Genomic DNA, 19,456 nt, shown 5'->3' on the forward strand with positions numbered 1-19,456 from the left:
GTCTCTCCCTCCCTCCCTCCCTCCAGCTCCCAGGCAGGACAAGCAAGCCAGCAGCAGTGGGAAGCGTGCGCACCATCATGCCAAAACAAAGAAACATTGACTCCGAGTGCAGGGTATTCCAAGAAAAGTGGACTTCTGATTATTTTTTCATGGAGTACAAAGAAAGAGCTGTTTGTCTGATATGCCAGAATTCAGTGTCTGTGTTCAAGGAATACAATTTGCGTCAACACTACGAAACTCAACATAAAGATAAATATGATGCTTTGGTCGGACAAGTGAGAAAAGATAAAATATTAAGACTGAAACATGGATTGACAACTCGGCAAAATACTTCTGTGAAGCAAAAGCAGCTCAATATATCATCAGTTCGAGCAAGCTATCAAGTTGCCAAGCTCATAGCGCCCCCTTGCAGAGCATTCATAGAGGGAGAATTTGTTAAAGAATGCCTTCTTTCTGTTGCCAAAGAGATGTGTCCAGAGAAGGCGGATTTATTTAGTACAGTGAGTTTTTCAGGGCCTACAATGACACGAAGGATTGAAAAATGGAGGAAAATTTGAATCTGCAGTTGCAAAACTCCTCAAAAAAAACTTTGCCATTTCTCATTGGCACTTGACGAAAGCAATGATGTTCGTGATTCTGCACAACTTCTAATTTTCATTCGTGGGACAAATGATTCTTTCGAAGTCACAGAGGAGCTTGCTGCACTGAAAAGCATCAAAGGAACAACTACAGGAGAGGATATCTATGAGAAAGTTTGCCAAACTATGAATGATTTGGAGCTAGCCTGGGGTATACTATTCAGTGTGACAATTGATGGTGCTCCTAGCATGGTGGGGTCCATGAAAGGAGTGGTTGCACGCATTAACAAAGAGATGGACAAACGCAACCATTCACATCCAATAGCCATACGCTGCATCCTCCACCAACAAGCACTGTGTTGTAAATCACTGAAGCTGGACTCTGTCATGAAAATTGTAGTTTCTTGTGTCAACTTCATTAGAGCTCATGCACTAAACCACAGACAGTTTCAGGAATTTGTGTCTGAGCTAAATGTTGCCTATGAAGATATTCTGTACCACACAGAAGTCCGTTGGCTGAGTCGAGGGAGCGTTTTGAAACAATTTTATGACTTACTTCCACAGGTTTATGATTTTATGCTTTCTAAAAAACAAGAAGTACCAGAGCTCAAAGATGCAGAATGGAAATGGCACCTTGTGTTTCTGACAGATGTAACAGAGCTACTCAACAATTTCAATGTCCAAGTTCAAGGAAAGGGGAAGCTCATCTGTGATATGTATTCACGTGTGAAAGCATTTCAAGTCAAATTAGACCTGCTCATTAACCAAGTAAAGGAGGAAAACTTCTGCCATCTCCCCACAACTCAAAACCTGTCTGCAGAAAAACCAGCAGTTACATTCCCAAACAAAACATGTATGGATGCACTAGAAATGTTGCAAAAGGAGTTTCAAATTAGATTTAAAGAGCTTCGTCTCCATGAACAGGACATACAGCTTTTCCGGAACCCATTTTCTGTTGACATTGAAACTGTTGATCCGATTTACCAAATGGAATTGTCCAAACTACAGACTCGTGACTCGCTGAAAGATGCATTCAAATCAAGCAGCCTTACTAATTTCTATGCATCTCTCCCCTCAGAGACATATCATAATCTCAGGAACCATGCACTCCAAATTGCAACCATCTTTGGCAGCACCTATGTCTGTGAGCAGACTTTTTCCCGAATGAAACATCTGAAATCTCCAATCGGATCCAGACTAACTGGCATCACTTTCTACGACTAGCAGTGACAAATATGGAACCTAACATTGACCATCTCATTAGCCAAAAGCAGGCCCATAGTTCACATTGAAATATTATTTTTGTTGATTACATTTGTTCTTCATTTTAAATATTGCATTCTTTTTCCTGTTTTTTTGTGCACTACTACAAATAAAATATGTGCAGTGTGCATAGGAATTCGTTCATTTTTTTCCAAACTATAGTCCGGCCCCCGACAGTGTCTGAGGGACAGTGAACCTGCCCCCTGTTTAAGAAGTTTGAGGACCCCTGGGTTAAGTGCTCTGCTCGGAACTCAGAGCTGCAAAGAACCACTTACTGACTTACTGAGATTCACAGCCCAGAGCACTTGGCATTTGGCACCTATATTATTGTGCCTTTGAAATAGTGGAAAAGCTATCACTTTTCTATTCAAACATAGCAGAAGGAAACAAAAGGTCATGTTCCTCTTTTAACTCTCTCTTTTTTTTTTTTTTTTTTTTTTTTTTTGGGAAAACTGGCTAAACTACTCCCAGGAAGGAAGTAGACCTGGACCGCATGCCCTTCTCAGCCTGGGGAGGCTCCTCTGAGATGAGAACACTCTGCTGTGTTTAAGGGCCACAAATAGACTAGAATAAGCAGAAGCTTAGTAGGTTTTTGGTTTGTGCAAAACTTTAGGGAAATTCACTGACAAAAAAATGGTTTATTGTGGGAGCTGGGGAGAGTGTTGAGAACAACATTTTCTTTAATTTAGGTACCCACATTTGCCTTAGTCCTTTTCTGAGCACTTGAACTCTCTGTGGGATCCGTGCTGACATGGCTGGTGCTGACAGGATAGGGAAGTCACAACAAAGCAGGGAAAAAAATAAATAAATAAGCGAACAGGTAAGGCAAATTCTCATTTCTGTGTAAAAGAAACAATGCTCGTCAAATAATGACTCCACTTGATTGACAAAGCACTTTGACAGATACAGAATCCTAGGCAAGTGTAGCTTTCTCAAAATCACTTTTTCATAAGATTTTACTAGATTAAAAGCAGCTCCGTACCAACATACATCAGGGCTTTGTATTCCTCCCTGTATTTTCATTTAAAAGGGAGTTGCTGTGCAAAATAATGTCCTTGTCTGTCCCTTTCTCATACAAACCTCCAATCAAATTTAATAAAGCTAGTTTGATACAATGCCAGCCTACAGTTGGTTTACCCTTGGTCGACTTTAATAGGGTCAAAAAAAAATTTTCACATTGGCAGTGTATGCATTAATCCTTTTCCAGAGGATTTAGAAAATTGGAAGAGACAAGGCCAAGCGAAATTTTAAATTAATTGGGCCTACCCCAGCATTCAGGGGGTCACCTTGTGCCAGTTGTCCCACATTTTCCAGGACACAGAGTTCCAGTTCCAGATCTGTGCTGTGGGCACACAAAGGTGAAAGAATTTCTCTCAGAAAGTGCGAATTTTCCTACAGGCAACCACAACAATTGCAGCTTCCAGATTGTCACCAGACACCAACCACTTAAATAATACATGCTCGGCTGATGCCTCGATGTGGTGCATTTTATAATCGAGTAGTCAGGAAAATTTGTAAATGCTCTGTCATTTACCATAAATCTGCTGCCTGCTTACAACTACAGAGTAATTAATTTTAGTGCTGCTCAGAATTATTAATTTCAGCTGGGAAATCTGTCTTCACAATCATTGCTGTTTTCACCCTCCCTGCCTTTTTTTGTTTGTTTGTTTATTTGTTTTTCCCTAATATTCTTGCTGGGGGTTGGAACATCAAAGCCCTATTCTTACAAGGGAAAGACTGTTTATGGCAATGTTAATATGCCATTGCAGTGTGACACCAGCAACTGCTTCAACATTTCTGATTGTAATCTGCAGTAATGCCCTCACTGTCTGCCTGGCTGGCCAGATGTAGATGGCAATGCTAAGTAAGGGAAGCAAGGGAAAGACTTGCTTTGGAGATGTAATTAATTTATTAGGTCCTAAAAGGGTTTCCTGTGCAATAAGGACTGGCTATACCTTTTAGCTCATGCTTTTATTCAAGGGAGTGGAGTACTACAGCCTAAAAGTGCAGAAAAATAACTGCAGGCAAGAGTTGCATTAAATGGTTTATCATCTGTTTAAATATGCTTAGCATTTAACCCAGGGATTAATAAGCTTTTTGTCATAGGAAAAAAAAAGAGAGAGAGAGAGAGAGAGAGAGAGATGCCTCATAGATTTATTTTCAAACCTTGAAGTTATGAGAATACTAGAAAGGAAAGTTCTCTAATTGCCTCTTTATATTTACAATTTTGCAAGCACAAGGTGTATTACTTGCTGAAGTGATTTACATTCATTTGCAAGGCTGAATTGGGGCTGCATCAGATTCAAGAAACAGCCCTGTCCTGGTCCCCTTTTAGGGCATATCCTCTATGGCAAGAGGGCTTGTGCTGCTAGGTTGGTTAGCAAATCCACTAGCTTCCAGCATTTCCTTGAAATAACTGTACTGTCCAGCTTGTAGCCTAATATGACATGTAAACTTCTTTCCACTCCACTTTTGTTTAAAAAATAAATAAAATAAAAAAGAATGCTCATTAAAGTGAAAAGTTAATGTAAACATGAGTCACAGAGAGATTAGACATGGTTAAGTATTTCAGGATGTTTGTGGTTATCGTCATCTAAACAATACCAATAGTTTTCTGGGGCTGCTTCTGGTTCCAACTGTTCTCTGGCCAGTGCAGTGCTGCCCAGAATGAAGTTGATACTTGCTTTGTAAGAGCTGTAACCCCTTGATGCCAGGCTGCCTGTTTTCCTGTCGTGTGTGAATCTGTTGAAATGTTAATGAAATTAACTCCTGGAGTAACATAATGCCATCGTTAAATATTTGCAAAAAGAACTGCAAGATGACGTAGCTGGTTCCCACATTTGACATATGCACCTCTAAGAGAGAGAGGAGAGATAATGGACACTTGGTGAATAGCAGCATTCAATAATATATTAAAAATGTGGAAGGGAGAATTCCATACCTGAGGAGAACACGTCACAGGAAAATAGCCCAGAAATGCCAGCTACCCTTTCTCATCGGTTTCATGCATGTGTTAAATAATGTATTTAACCCCAAAATAAAAATTGACCCAAAACAACCTTAGGACTGTAAGGAAATTTATATCTGATGCATCTGTGATCTTTCAGTGTAATGTCCAGATTTTTTTTTTTTTTTCACATTGTGTGGACTGTAAAATTGCTGCTATAAATTGTTAGGAAGCTTCCCCAAAGGTGCCCGTTGACATCAAGAGCCATTTGAGGGAATTTATTTGTGGCATTTGAGAGCAGAAATTGGCAGAAAGCTCGAGATGTATCTTTTGGGCAGCCCACGTAAAGACTGGTACAGCGGCGTGCTGCTAAAACCTGTCATGCAGCCGGGATCTTTGCTTTAATACCGCAATTAATTTCTGTAACACAACAGAGGTTCCGTCTTTAAAAGGGCAGAACTTGGCTGTGAGAAATAATGCAAACATTATGACACTAAGCCAGGAACAAAATCAGATCGGAGCCCATTAATTAATCATTACAAAATACTGCATTACAGCACTGGATGAGAAATGTTTCTGGTGGCATAAAATATTAGGGGATTATGTCTCATGCAGGACTGAGGTACCGTGTTTTAAACGTTCGTGTGTAAAATATATATGCGTAAATATCTCAACATAATTGTTTCCAAATGATGCTGCTGGTGATGTATGACATTGCACATGGGACGTTTTTTTAATCAAAAAAAATTAATTTAATTCTAGAGCTTTTGCTCAAGAGCCGCACTTTGCTGCTCATCACTGTATTTTGACAGCAGGCTGAATTCTTGTTCACAAGTATAGGATTTGTTTAGCTCCAGGCATCTGTGTTTGCATCGCAAGAGTGCGGATTGCTCACTGCCAGGGGCACCCAAAGGTCAAGCTGTCTTTTTCTAAAGGCACTTTTTTTTCCCTTTTTTTTCTTTTCCTATTTTTGCCTAAGAGTTTGGCTCATTAATCAGAGTTAAAGGAAAGGGGAGGGAAGGCAGCGACTTGGCATCATTTGATTCTTTTTCAAGGGGTGCTTTGGAAAGCAAGGACTCGATGTTAGTGTTAGAGGTTTAGTAGGTGTTTGTATGGATCATATTGACATACTTCTGACAGGTGACCTGAAACCTTTCAAATTGACATCTGTCACAGAGACAGACAGAGGTTTTTTAGCCTCAGAGCCAGTTTTCATGACATTTCATTTTTCATCATATTTTGAGAGAAGGAAAAAAAAAAGTTGAAAACTTGAAAAAAACTTGAAAAAACTTGAAAAAAACAGGGGCAGAAAATCAGATCAGGTTTTCTGCAGCTGTCTAACTCACCTTTAAAGGTTAGAGGTCCAGGCGAAGTGAAGAAAAAGGTCTAGAAGCAATAGGTAGGTAGTTAAGTATGGCTTGGGTTAGCTGTTACCACTCCTGATTTCCAGCATCTGCTTGCTCTTGGCACTCAGCTGCAAGGTGGGGTGCAAGTTGAACTCATATAGGGATCTGAGCTGAAAATTGCAAATATTTATCATGTACATTATGTCATATGATAAAATTTGAATTGCTATTTAGCTTCATTTCTTTTTTCTTGGTATTTTTTCAAATGCAAAATAGTGACATCTATTTTAAACTAGAGATTTCTCTTATCAAATATCCAGCAGTGTCATCCCAGTTCTGCTGTGTGCGCGCTGTCCTTATGGCTTCAGTTGCTTTCTCTCCTCAGCATTGCACATGATGCTGCTTTTATGGCTGTTTTTTGTTTTATATATAAATCTTGCAAATATCTATATTATAGTCTCCATGGTGCCCATATTCATAGATTGAATCAATGTTCTCCTAATTCTCATCAGCCTTTAGCCATGTAATTGAAAGGATTTTTAGAAGTAATACAAGGACAGAGAAACGTGCTATACTTCTGCATGAACAAGAAGTCACTTCTCATTCATTCTGAATCTTTTTATTGTTCTTTCCTAGAACTTCTTCCTTCCTCCCTTTCTTTCTTTGTTCTAGCTCTAAAAAGTAGTGGTGGATGCCTAATCTCATAGTTTCAGCATAACCTTCCCCATCAGGGATATATCCAACCCCGTCTATACAAAGATTGCTAATATTAGTGTTCTGCCTCACCAGACCCTTGGGCTTGTTTTGTCTTTAAACTTTCTGGCTTTGTTTGGTCAAATGTAGTTTTACATAATCATTTTTTCTCTATTCAATATAAAGGGTATTGGTTTGCGCTGCATAGATATAATAATAATAATAATAATAATAATAATAATAATAATAATAATAAAAAGTTAAAGTTACCAGCCAAATTAATTACCAAGATATCTCAGTATGTATTTTATTTCATACATTATACAGTGGAAATTCAAAGACTATGAAAGATCATGCCTGTGGAGGCCTATCCATAAGAGTGGTGCAGAGGAGTTGAATTTTTGCGAGCGTTTTGCAGTACTGTAACTTTAAAATCATCCTTGAGGACAAATGTTATTTGTCCTATATTTAGCCAGGTAATTCTGCTGCTGCCATGGACCCAACCTGTGTCAAGTACAAGTTAATGGTAATATGAGAAACTAGCAAGGACTTATAACGTCAATGAAATTCTTGTTAGCATCTGCGAAGGAGCACATATCTGTGGGTAAATCTTATCTCTAGCTCTTGCTGGACAAGAAGAATTCAGAAGCAGCTGTGTGCGCAGTGTATTTATGTGCTCTGCAGAACATGGAAAACCAAGTACACGAATTACAGGGCAGGACATAAAAATGGTAAATATGGAAAGATGGAGAGGACTGCACGCTCAGATACTATTTTCTTAGAAAAAGCGCACGTTGGACTTGTGTGGGCCGTGGTTGTGCAGTTCGACATGTCTCAAGAGAAATCACTTTTGAGATTAAGAAAGGTATCAGCAGGATACATAATGGAGTCTGGAGGTATAGGAGCTCCAATTCTGAAAGTGTAAGCAATTTTTTCACCAGAGAGTTGGATACCAATCTGAAAAGTCCAAGCTGATCATATACAGGCTTAGCGTGGTAGCAGGAGAACTGAGCCCATCAAAATGAATGAATTAAATGCTAGGAGAGTAAAGAACTCTAGAGTAATTTTGAAAATCACTGTGTGGTATTTTCACTGCAAAAATCTCTACGATTTTTACCAAATCAAGAAAAAAGTTACTTTCTGTAATATTAGTTTAGTTACTGTTTTTATTTGAAAAGGTAAAATGAAGTATATGTTTAAAATGCATGGCAATACTCTGGGTATGCGGGTTGCTTTCGATTCCTCTAGAGGGTATAATTGTGCTCTGATGGTGTTGAGTTTGAAGGGGCCTAGCTTCTCTCGGCTCCCACTGAGGTTAGTGGAAAAAACTGAGCACTCAGCAGTTCTGAAAAAGTGAATAGTTTGTAGTGACGATGGAGACATCTACATCATTGCACCTGGGTCTAATTGTGAGATTTCTTCTTTCTTGTATTTTCCCCTGTCCATGAATGATAGAGTCTCATCTTTGTCTTCTGTTTGATGATTCAAGTGGTAGCAATAGGAATGCCATGTCAACAGCAAAAAAAAAAAAATAATAATAATGGTTAACATCCATTTAATGTTCATACACATCCATAGGCTTTGCTTATAAGAGAGATAATGAAAAGAGGTCTGTACTAAGGTCACATATGAGAGAGGTGAGGCTAAACTTCTAGGTTTCATGTAAATTGAACATTTATGGTAAGCAATGGAACTAGAGCTACCTTCAATCTGGTCTGTTGGACAATCATCGGCTGTTTTAGCTTATTTTTGCTGAGAACTACTTGTGAGTTTCTTTTGGTACATGGAAGGCTAAAGGAGAGTTTGTGGCAAAGACCTGCATAAATAATTATATAAATGACCTGGAGACTTCAATTCCAACATAACATCGCTGATTTTTAAATTTAATAGAAAATTTGAAATGTAGTTTTTTATCTTAATGTATTTGTTGTCAATATCCACTAGATCAGCATGAGTCTATGTATAGAACTATTCTGAAAAAGTCTGAAGAGAACATACCTTATGAATGCATGAGCCTTTTTTTTTTTCCTTGAATCAATCATCTATATTTACAGTCTGTAAACAGCACATTAAACATTTCCTAAAACTCAAAACTTCAAATAATGTGAGTTTGAAAGAAGCAATTTTTCCACAAGAAATCCAAATCCAGGTCTTACTTTTGGGTGCTCAACAGAATAATTTATAAATGCCCTGTATTAAAAAGATTTATACAAGAAAATGGTTTACAATAGAAATATCTTGTTATAGGAATATCTTGTTATGTTCAGTCGCTCTGTGAGAGTACTCTGATTGCTAATTAGCACACTAAAATGTTTATCACTTCAAAAAATAATTCCGTATTTAAGGGGGAAAAAAGGCTATTGGAGTAATTTGTGGCCATGAGCTTCACAAACTTTAAGAATCACTATCACTTTACCAAGCTGGGGGCATTTTTCCATGCCTTGGTCCTTTTGATCAAGATATATTTATCCAAATTAGGACCATGTCTGCCCAAACTAGAACAGACAATGGCCCTATATACCCAATTATTTCCAAGTAAGTCTTAAAATAAAACAGCTGCATAATCTATACAGCAAAAAAAATGAACCTTATGTGTGATTCCAAAACTATTTATATAACAAACACAGAGTTTGTTTGTATTTACTAGTTTTCCAGACAAGGCGGTGTGGTATTCAAACTAAGTGTGGATTTTTATGAACTTCATCAAGAGTTGTAGCTTGTGATTTATTGAGATAGCATGAGAAAGCCACAGGCTGGCTCTATGCATGGGGGATCTTTTACAGAGGGCAGAAATACCATGTGAAACTACTTTGTTATTCCCAGCTCTTACTAACCGCTTGTATGGTAATGCCACACACACTGACATCTCATCAAGGAAAAAAGAGTGTCTTCTGTGCTTGCGCTGCAAGTTTTCAAAGCTTAAATTAGGTTTGTGCTGTTGCTAACTCACAATCCTTTCTGAGGCTCATCTCTAAATCTTCTGTTACCATTGTGTAGTACGAACTACAAAAACTTGGTCTCCTTCTGTCTGTAAATTCTTTTAAGTTCCTGTGCAGAAAGTTCTCAAGGTACTCACTGTCCTGTCGTAGTAGGAAATGAGCTCTGCGCCGCTACTGAAATCCTGCAAGTGTTTCCTTCTGTGCAGTCTCCAGCTTTATAGATGTATAGGCAGATAATGAATGGCCGGTTTGTTGGTTTGTTTCCCAGAACATAAAGATACCAGGAAAGACCATGTACCAGACTGTATTCAAATTCTCATCCCGCCCAAAGCTAAGGCAAAGCAGTTTCAGCCTGACTGTTTTGATTCCCCCCTAGCTTAAAGTTTCAAAAGGAAAAGCAATGTAATTTATAGAGTAGTAGTCCAACATCACACCAGATGATACCAAAAGACATGCAAGGCTTTTTGAGTAACTTTGAGACAAGGATTTGAGCTGTTCAAGTGGTCAGGTCAAGCAATAGTCATGTACCTAGACTAACAGTCCTTTTGATTTTTGTGGAAAAAAGGACAGGTCCCATGGCAGAAATACAGGAACGTAGTCAGGGAATGCAGAGATGCGACAAGGAAAGCTAAGGCACGTCTGGAAGGCAAGCTGGCAAGGGACGTTAAAAATAACAAAAAAAATTTCTTCAAATACATTAACAGCAAAAGGAAAATCAGGGAAAACGTGGGTCCGCTGGCGGACGGGATGGGCACCCTGGTTACAAATAACACAGAAAAAGCAGAGTTGCTGAATGCCGCCTTTGCTTCGGTGTTTACCAAGGGCAGCCCATTAGAGCCCCAGGCCCTAGGGACAGGAGAAGAAGCTGGTGGAGAGGAAGACTTGCCCTGGGTAGAGGAAGATTGGGTCAGAGAGCACCTAAGGAACCTCGATACCCACAAATCCATGGGCCCTGATGGGATGCACCCCAGAGTGCTGCGTGAGCTGGCAGATGCCATAGCTAAGCCGCTCTCCATCATCCTTGAAAGATCCTGGAGAACGGGGGAGGTGCCGGAAGACTGGAAGAAGGCCAATGTCACGCCAGTCTTCAAAAAAGGCAAGAAGGAGGACCCAGGCAACTACAGGCCAGTCAGCCTCACCTCCGTCCCCGGAAAAGTAATGGAACGGCTCATACTGGCTGTTGTCTCCAAGCACATGGAGGACAAGAAGGTGCTCAAGAGTAGTCAGCATGGATTCACCAAGGGGAAATCTTGCCTGACTAACCTGATAGCCTTCTATGATGGAATGACCGGCTGGATAGACGAGGGGAGAGCGGTGGATGTCATCTATCTCGACTTCACCAAGGCTTTTGACACCGTCCCTCACAACATCCTCCTGGGCAAGCTCCGGAAGTGTGGGATAGATGAGTGGACAGTGAGGTGGATTAGGAACTGGCTGGATGGCAGGGCCCAGAGAGTGGTGATCAGCGGTGCAGAGTCTAGTTGGAGGCCTGTAGCTAGTGGGGTCCCCCAGGGGTCAGTCCTTGGTCCAGTCCTGTTCAATTTATTAATCAATGACCTGGATGAAGGCACAGAGTGCTCCCTCAGCAAGTTTGCTGATGACACGAAACTGGGAGGAGTAGCCGATACCCCAGAGGACTGCGCTGCCATCCAGAGGGACCTGAACAGACTGGACAACTGGGCGGTGAAAAACCTCATGCAATTCAACAAGGCCAAGTGCAAGGTTCTGCACCTGGGGAGGAATAACCCTAGACACCAGTACAGGCTGGGGACCGACCTTCTGGAGAGCAGCTCTGCGGAGAAAGACCTGGGTGTCATGGTGGATGATAAGTTGACCATGAGGCAGCAGTGTGCCCTCGTGGCCAAGAAGGCCAATGGGATCCTGGGGTGCGTTAAGGAGAGCGTCTCCAGCAGGTCGAGGGAGGTGATCCTGCCCCTCTACTCAGCCCCGGTGAGGCCACATCTGGAGTATTGTGTCCAGTTCTGGGCTCCACAGGACAAGAGGGATGTGGAGCTTCTGGAGAGAGTCCAGCGCAGGGCCACAAGGATGATCAGGGGCCTGGAACATCTGCCCTATGAGGAGAGGCTGAGGGAGCTGGGCCTGTTCAGCCTGGAGAAGAGAAGGCTGAGAGGGGATCTAATCAGTGTATATAAATACCTCAAGGGAGGGAGTGCAGAGGACGGTGATGGTCTCTTTTCAGTGGTGGCCACTGATAGGACTAGAGGAAATGGCCGGAAACTGAAACACCAAAAATTCCACAGGAACTTAAGGAAAAATTTCTTAACAGTGAGGGTGACAGAGCACTGGAATAGGCTGCCCAGAGAGGTTGTGGAGTCTCCTTCTCTGGAGATCTTAAAAACCCGCTTGGATGCAGTCCTGTGCCACGTGTTCTAGTTGTCCCTGCGTATGCAGGGGGGTTTGGACTAGATGATCTCTAGAGGTCCCTTCCAACCCTAAGCATTCTATGATTCTATGATTCTATGATAACACACAGAAACCTGATTCTTTCCCTGTGTTTTCTTTCATGTTTCCCTGTACTTTCTTGAACAAAATTGTTGTGTAGACATTCTCAACCTTTAGCATTAATTTCAGCTAGTGTACCCCAAAAAGATCTCTCTTTTTTCATATAAAACTAGAAAGTTTCTCAAAGCATTTTCTCGGTGCAGTCCAAAGCAGGACTGTATAATATATTGCACAAGTTACTTTTTAAATACAATTTACTATGCATCATAACTACACTAAAACTCCCACTATATAAATTTATATCTCAAGATTATATAAGAAACCAGCTGGATAAATCACTGCATCTTCAAATAGTATGCATTAAAGCTATACATAATAATGAAGAGGTTATATATTGTTTCAACAGAAGGCAAAATTACTTAACTGTTTCACTTCTGTGGTATCAACATAAACCAGACATCTCTTCTTTCAGAAAATTGATAAATTTCTAGGGTCTGCGGGTGACCCTTCCATTGCTTTTACTGAAAACAGAAAGGCAGGCTTAACATCCTTTCTCGTGGCATGCATTTTTTTGCAAAAAGGTATGTTCATATGTGCACTTAATATGCAATCCTATACATAGCTTTTGGAATTATTCTCTGTCAGAGATCCAAAACAGGTAGACCATATTCTTTGTGTAATGCCCCAAGAACTGAAGTGTGGTGAAGAAGCAGAGGCATGTAGAGCCGCAGGATCGGATTCTGTTCTGCTTTGAGTTTTCTATTACCTAGCGATAAAATGCGTAGGTTCAAGGAATGCCACTTATCTTCTAGGGGAGGGGAAAAAAAAAAAAAAAAACAAACAAACAGGATGAGCTGCATATCCTAAGGAAAATTCAGAAAGGAACTTAAATCTTCCTGCTTTCCTACTCATAGCTGGGTTTTCCTGTTGGAAGGTATTAAAACGTAGACTTCCACATATACATCTTCTCCCTCTTGTTTCCTTTTTTTTCCTTTTTGCTTTTCTTCCCTATTTAACTTTATGAAATCACACGTTCCACCTTCAAATAAAAGAAGGGTGAGTTTGTTTCAGTGATGCCTGTTCTTGGTGGATAGTTGCTGTAGGAAGGAAGACTTTGTTTTATGTTGTGTACTCTGCTCATGGCTCAACTTCTCTCAAGTTGTTGATTCCAAACAAGGTGTCACTGTCAGTTGAATCATTGTTTTCTGTTCTTTGTCCAGAACAGAAATATTTCCAGTGTTGAGATAAATAAGCAGCAATGATTGTGGTGTGTTGGGAGTTAATTTATATACATGAGGTATTTCACGGTATTAAAAATGATTGTTTCAGGCAATCAGCAGATTCACAGTTTCATTAGTTTATAACTGAGTTACATTGTGAGGATGACTTTATGCTTTGGAAGACCATGACCAGATAAGAAAAAAGGCAAGATACTGTCAGTGGTACCAAAAACAATAAGATACTTGGTTAATAATAGTAAGTTTTAACATAATAAATAACATAATTTCTTGTTATTAATGAGCTGGGGATTTAAGCAAAGGACTAGTAACGTCAAAAGTGACTGGGGTGTTTGTAATGAATGCAATGCCATCTCCTTGAGCTGGATAGCAAATAAATGACGTCTGTCATAACGTATACCCTATAATAAATCTCTTATTGTCATAATAAAATGAAAATGGCTGTGACACAAGAGCCATTGTTTTGAGGTCAGTGATAATACTTTTAATCCATAGATCTCAAAAAATTATCTTAAAAGAAAGCATCCTAGCCAAAAGAGAGTTCTTGCACCTGGCTTTTGGGTTTGGAAGCAGAACAAAGGAGGTCAACTGGCAGTCGGTCAAATCGCGGACCTGATAGTTATAAAAAAAAAAAAAACAATTGTGTCCATTATGCATTGCTCAAGGCTCCTCAGTTCAGCTGTGTATGCACACATAATGCAGAGGCAGGTAGCACATCTGAGGAGTGAAGGGCTCAGCTTTGCTTTTGCTCTGCCTCACCACAAAGAGCGAGGTTAGGAGTCCTGAAGACTTCCTAGACAGATCAGAAATCATGGCTGTAGTGGCTCTTGAACTTTTCTTGGAATAGATCAGCTTGCCAGAGTAATCAGCAACTGCAGCCTTTGAGGTCTAAGAGGCATTTAAGGCAAGTGACAATTTGTGTGGGATGACTTCCAGGGTACAGAGCTGTGTAAAATACAGTGGTATACCACTAAATATGCAGTAGGTTTAGCAGAACCTCAACAGTTCAAGCAAAGAAATTGGAGCTGAGCAAAATGAAAATAAATTTTGAAAGCTACTCATAGTTCTGATTTGGATGAAAGGGCAGGTATGGGGGTTAGGTTACAGTTTTATTGAAAAAAAAAAGAAAAAAAAACAGCTTAAATACACACTTAACTAAGTTCTACAGGTATCAAAAGTGATCAATCGAGCTGCTGCAGCTGGCCTGCACATGTGCAACCAAGTGGAGGCACGGGACCTGCTGAGCATGTACAGCTGAACGAAGCATGTGCAGCAAGTTCTATGTGGGACAGGTCAAACGAAAGGCACGTGCGGCACGGGACAGACCGAGCTTACTGTGCTTGTGCAGATATTTTGTGCATGTGCATTAAGATTTTATGCAGGATATCTAGAGGTCCAGTATCGCTGAAATGCATATACCACTATCCAGCAGCATTGCAAACTGCCATGAGTATCAATAATTTACACCTTAAACTAGGGCTCTATGTGATTTTTAGGTGAAGTAGCAGACATTCATATACGTGGTATCTGTGAGAGTCAGCCACCACTCATTATGTTATGAGAACATAATAAAAATAACTATTTAAAAAAAAAGGCACAGAAAAAAAATTACCAAAATTATTTTGCTATGAAAAAGTGCAGTCTTTTTAGGATAAGTGTCGCTAATATTAATTTATAACAAAGACTGTTAACGGTAAAGTTAAACTATCATTTTCCTTCTGCTTTTCTCTTTTTCCTTCTCATAAAATACATTCAGAACAACTTCCTTCTTAATATCTAGGATCATTTTTTTAATACCTGCTTTAGAGCTGTTTATTGGTTGGCTACCTCCTATGACAAGTCACGGTACTGCGTACAGCTCTACCCCTGTAGGGTACGGCGCTCGGAAGATCTCGCGATGTACGGGAAGAATAGGGAACTAAGGCATATGCCATATTAGGTAAAGAGCAACGCTTATTGGCTATATAGGCATGCTTCCGCCTTTGCTACCTTTATAAGATCCAGCCTGCGTATATTAAACGCCATTTGCAGCATCCTCATATTGGTGTCTGTGCTCTCTGGCCCGGGCACGGGTTGGACGTGCCTGGCCGCCTCGGCGGACGGAGTCGATTGCCAATGTCAGGCAACAAGTGGTGACCCCGACGTGATACTCCGAGGCGGCGGACCGCAGGCGGTCGAGGGATCCGCGGATCATGGAAGTGATAATCAAGGTCGTATTATCGTGTGCTCGTGAATGGGGATTTCTATGAAATCGAACGCAGTTAAGAGCTGCTGAGCGGCTCCTTGAAGAAGGGGCGGTTAACAGTGCCGGGGAAGTTTTATTCCCCCAGCACTGGCAGAGATATACCACCGCGTTAACGGAATATGGTATGTCTAAAGGGAGTGCGAAAGATCTAAAGACATGGGGAGTGATACGGCAGGTCCTCCAGAGAGCAAGGGAGGAGAGGGAGACTTGGAGGGCAGCATGGGAGGCGCTCGGGAAGAGCGAAGCAGTGGGAGTGCAGGCAGAGGCTGATGAACAGACCCTCTGCAAGCTTTCGATCTGGTGCAGAGAGAATGGGTTCAAAGCCGAGCCCCACCTAGTATTCAAACCCGATGTGAAAGCCAAAAGCAAAGTGGCCATCGGAGCCACGGCAGCCTTTGCAAGCACTTCAGGACCGGGACCGCCACGCCACTGAAAACCGCTGGTGTTTGGAGATCCATCGCTAACCCCCCCGCCCGTGCCTGCCTCTGTGCCTGCACCTGCGGCGCCTACACTGTCTGTGTCCCCGCTTCCGCTTGTTAGATCGCCTTGAAAAAAGGAGAAAGGGGGGCTGGGGAAGAGAAGGCGAATGAGATCAAGGAAACTTATGTTGCTGAAGGCTTGATGAAAGCCAGGAGGGAGGTGCAGAGGAATTTGATCTGTCTTTAAAAGTGGAGGTTGAAGAACTGTAATGCTTTAAGTGAGGACGGAAACCATTATTAGGGTTATTATTTCTATTTACTATGTTCATCTCTATTATGTGTTGTATCCTTTGTATATTGATGCCGACACGAGGTATGGTTGAAAGGTGGAAATTTGTATGATATGTAGAGTCATAAAACTATTGTGCAAAATAGGATCCAAGACCCTGAGAAAGAAGATGTTTGCCTGCCCAGGCTGAGCGATAAGGAGTGCGGAGGCGGCTGCCCAGCCAGGCTCAGAGCCGACCTCCTCCAAAAGCAGCTGAAGGCGGCTGCTCGACCGGGCTTGTAGCCAACTTAACTGCAAACATCCTCTAAATTAGTTTGAAGGTCAAACACCCGAGAGGGAGGGAGATGAGAAAGGCAGGACCCTCAGACTGACGACTGGGACAATTTACTGACATGCGCACCTGCGCACCCAGGAGGGAAGATTATGTGACTGAAGGCGGAGTTTGTCCGCCCCCTGGTCTGCCTGCTGGCACGTACTGGCCCTACGTGGCAGGATGCACCGGGCATAAACAGACAGTGCAGAGAGAAAGGAGGGGTGAGACTCCTAACACTGAGACCCACGTTGTCTCTGCGGGGACGCCCGCTGAGTTGGGAGCCTGTCAGCAACCCTCTCATCTGCCAACTCAAGAGAATGTTCAGTCTCAGTGTCCTGCCAACAAGTATTACCTCACGAGTAATTAGTCATACTTTGCTTCTTTAACGTGCTTTCACCTGAATAGCCGTAGCCACTTTGTTCTGTGTGATTATTGCCGAATCCCAAACCCATTCGCAACCTAATTGGCAGCGAGGATGGGATTAGGCAATTGAGACAGTGGAACTCACTAGTGGAGTGCACAGCTACGTGAGGTCGTGCCACTGGATGGAAATTGTGTTTGTGCTGTTTGTATCTGTGGTTTTTAGATCTTTATTGTGTAATATATATCAGCAGAGAGGGCTAAATAAGCACAACAAGAAAGTCCAGAATTTGAAAGTGGGAAAGTCAGGAATAACTCAGACTACGGCGTCCCCCCCCCCCACCTCCCCCGCCCACCCACCCCACCGATGGAGGACTGGGAGCCGTACTCTGACTTGTATCCTTGGAAAGAGACTAGGGAAGTACTTCAGCATGGGAAACAAGAATGAAGCGATGGCCACGCTCCAGTGCAACTGACACGGAAGGACCTGCAACAGTCCTTACAAATTGTAAAAGCCTCAATGCTACTGGAGCGGGGGCCTCCTTAATATACAGAAATGCCAAGCAATTTCTGGGGAGGAAACCAAATTGAAGCTATGCAAACATAAATAGAAATGGAAATCGAGAACCTTTCAAAATGATTTGGACATCTTAATAATCGATTTAAAAGATTGTTTTTTCACCATACTATTACATCCTGAGGACCATGACATAGTGGAACATATGAACCAAACGCTGAAACGCCAGCTACGAAAAACGAAAAATTGGCAAGAGCAGAATATGTTTTAAAATTTTGAGATTGCCCCAGGATAGCCTAGTCCCTCTGATGGTCAAACACAGGGCTGGGCTAAGGGAGGCCTGACAGAAGTAAAGTCGGGTCCGAGTAAGGTGATGCTGAGAGACTGGAACACGGGAAAATGGATGGGACCCTTGGGCTTAATAATCTGGGGAAAAGGGTATGCTTGTGTCGTTACAGATACTGGAACCAGATGGGTGCCAGCAAAAATGGGCGAGACCTTGGCTGGAAGCAAACTCGCATACATCAAACGTAGCAGGCAGGCAGCTGGTACCCTAGCTTTGGAAAGTGTGAGCCTGCAGAACAACATGGGAGGAAGAAGTGTTACTGTCATTATTAGCTGTATATTGTGGCTTTTAGGAGGAACGGCTGGTGGGACGACCTCACAACCCATACACCTCAGTGATGGAGGATTCGACTGGACCCCGACCTACTAAGAAAGCACCTTGTCCGGTTGAAAAGGAAATATTGGAGAACAGCAAAACAAACGATCGACATGGCAAGACGAGGAAAGGGTCTCTTTGCGTTATCCTGCTGATACAGATTGTATGGAGTCGACCAGGAAACACAGAATCCTAGGCCCGACAATGGGCGAGGGCGAGAGGCGCATCCCATTATTGCCTCCCCACCGGGGTGGAAAAAGGGGAAAGTCCTGATCTCAACCTGTGTTGAAAATGTTGCAGTTTGAAAGCCGTAGTGGTAATGGTGGTGGTGGGGGGAAGGAGGTATCAAAAAAGGTATCGGATTCACGAACAGTCTGTCAACTGTAGGTCCGATTGCCCCCCCCCAAACAAATAGTCGAGTTCACAAACAGTATGATTTATTCAAGTGCAGCATTTACAAAGCAGGTTTCGGATGTTAGTACAGGAAATTCTCTACTAGAGCATGGGGTTTTAGCTAGCTCTGATGTACAAATGTGCAATCATCACTCACCCCAGAAAATGGGAGAAGACGTCCAGTCTCGAGTCTCCTCAGGCAGCGTCCTGGCGCAAGGGGAGGGAAGGGGGCTCAGCCTCTCAACTGACCCAGGAGTTACGATAAATTCTTCCCTCCAGACTTTTCATCCTTAGTTCACCTTTTATACTTTTCTTTACATTCAGGTGGAGCTTGAGTGACTAAAGTCATACTTAACCTTGTTGTTGATTGGTGGAAAAGTTTCTCGCTTTCATTTAAAGGTACAGTCAACCGAAAATCTAAAGCGCATGCTCAGTGAGGGGTGGTCGTACCTCGGAGGCGGGTAACTTCTGAGATGGAGGTACGGTTTTCACATTATAATGAGCAAAGTTTAAGCAAAGTTCATCATTTGCCACTTTTGCTGGCTCAGCACCGGACTTGTTATCGTATATCTCTCATTAGACAGCCACTGTGCAGCTTATCAGCAGCCCAGCAAAGGGAGTGCAACAGAGTTTGGCCGCGGAGCTTTCATCCCGCTCCGTCCTCCGTTACTCCCTTTCGCAGCTGCGAGGAGGGCAGATTGCGTTGCCCAGGGAACCGTGGAGGAGCAGAGTCCGTGCATACCAACCATCCTGGAAGTGGCAACTGTGCAGCACCCCAAGCAGGCCTCTGTA

Source organism: Tinamus guttatus, unplaced genomic scaffold, assembly GCF_059628265.1.
Source record: "Tinamus guttatus ecotype Peru unplaced genomic scaffold, ASM5962826v1 Tinamus_guttatus_pri_ptg000583l, whole genome shotgun sequence".
Classification (NCBI taxonomy): Eukaryota; Metazoa; Chordata; class Aves; order Tinamiformes; family Tinamidae; genus Tinamus; species Tinamus guttatus.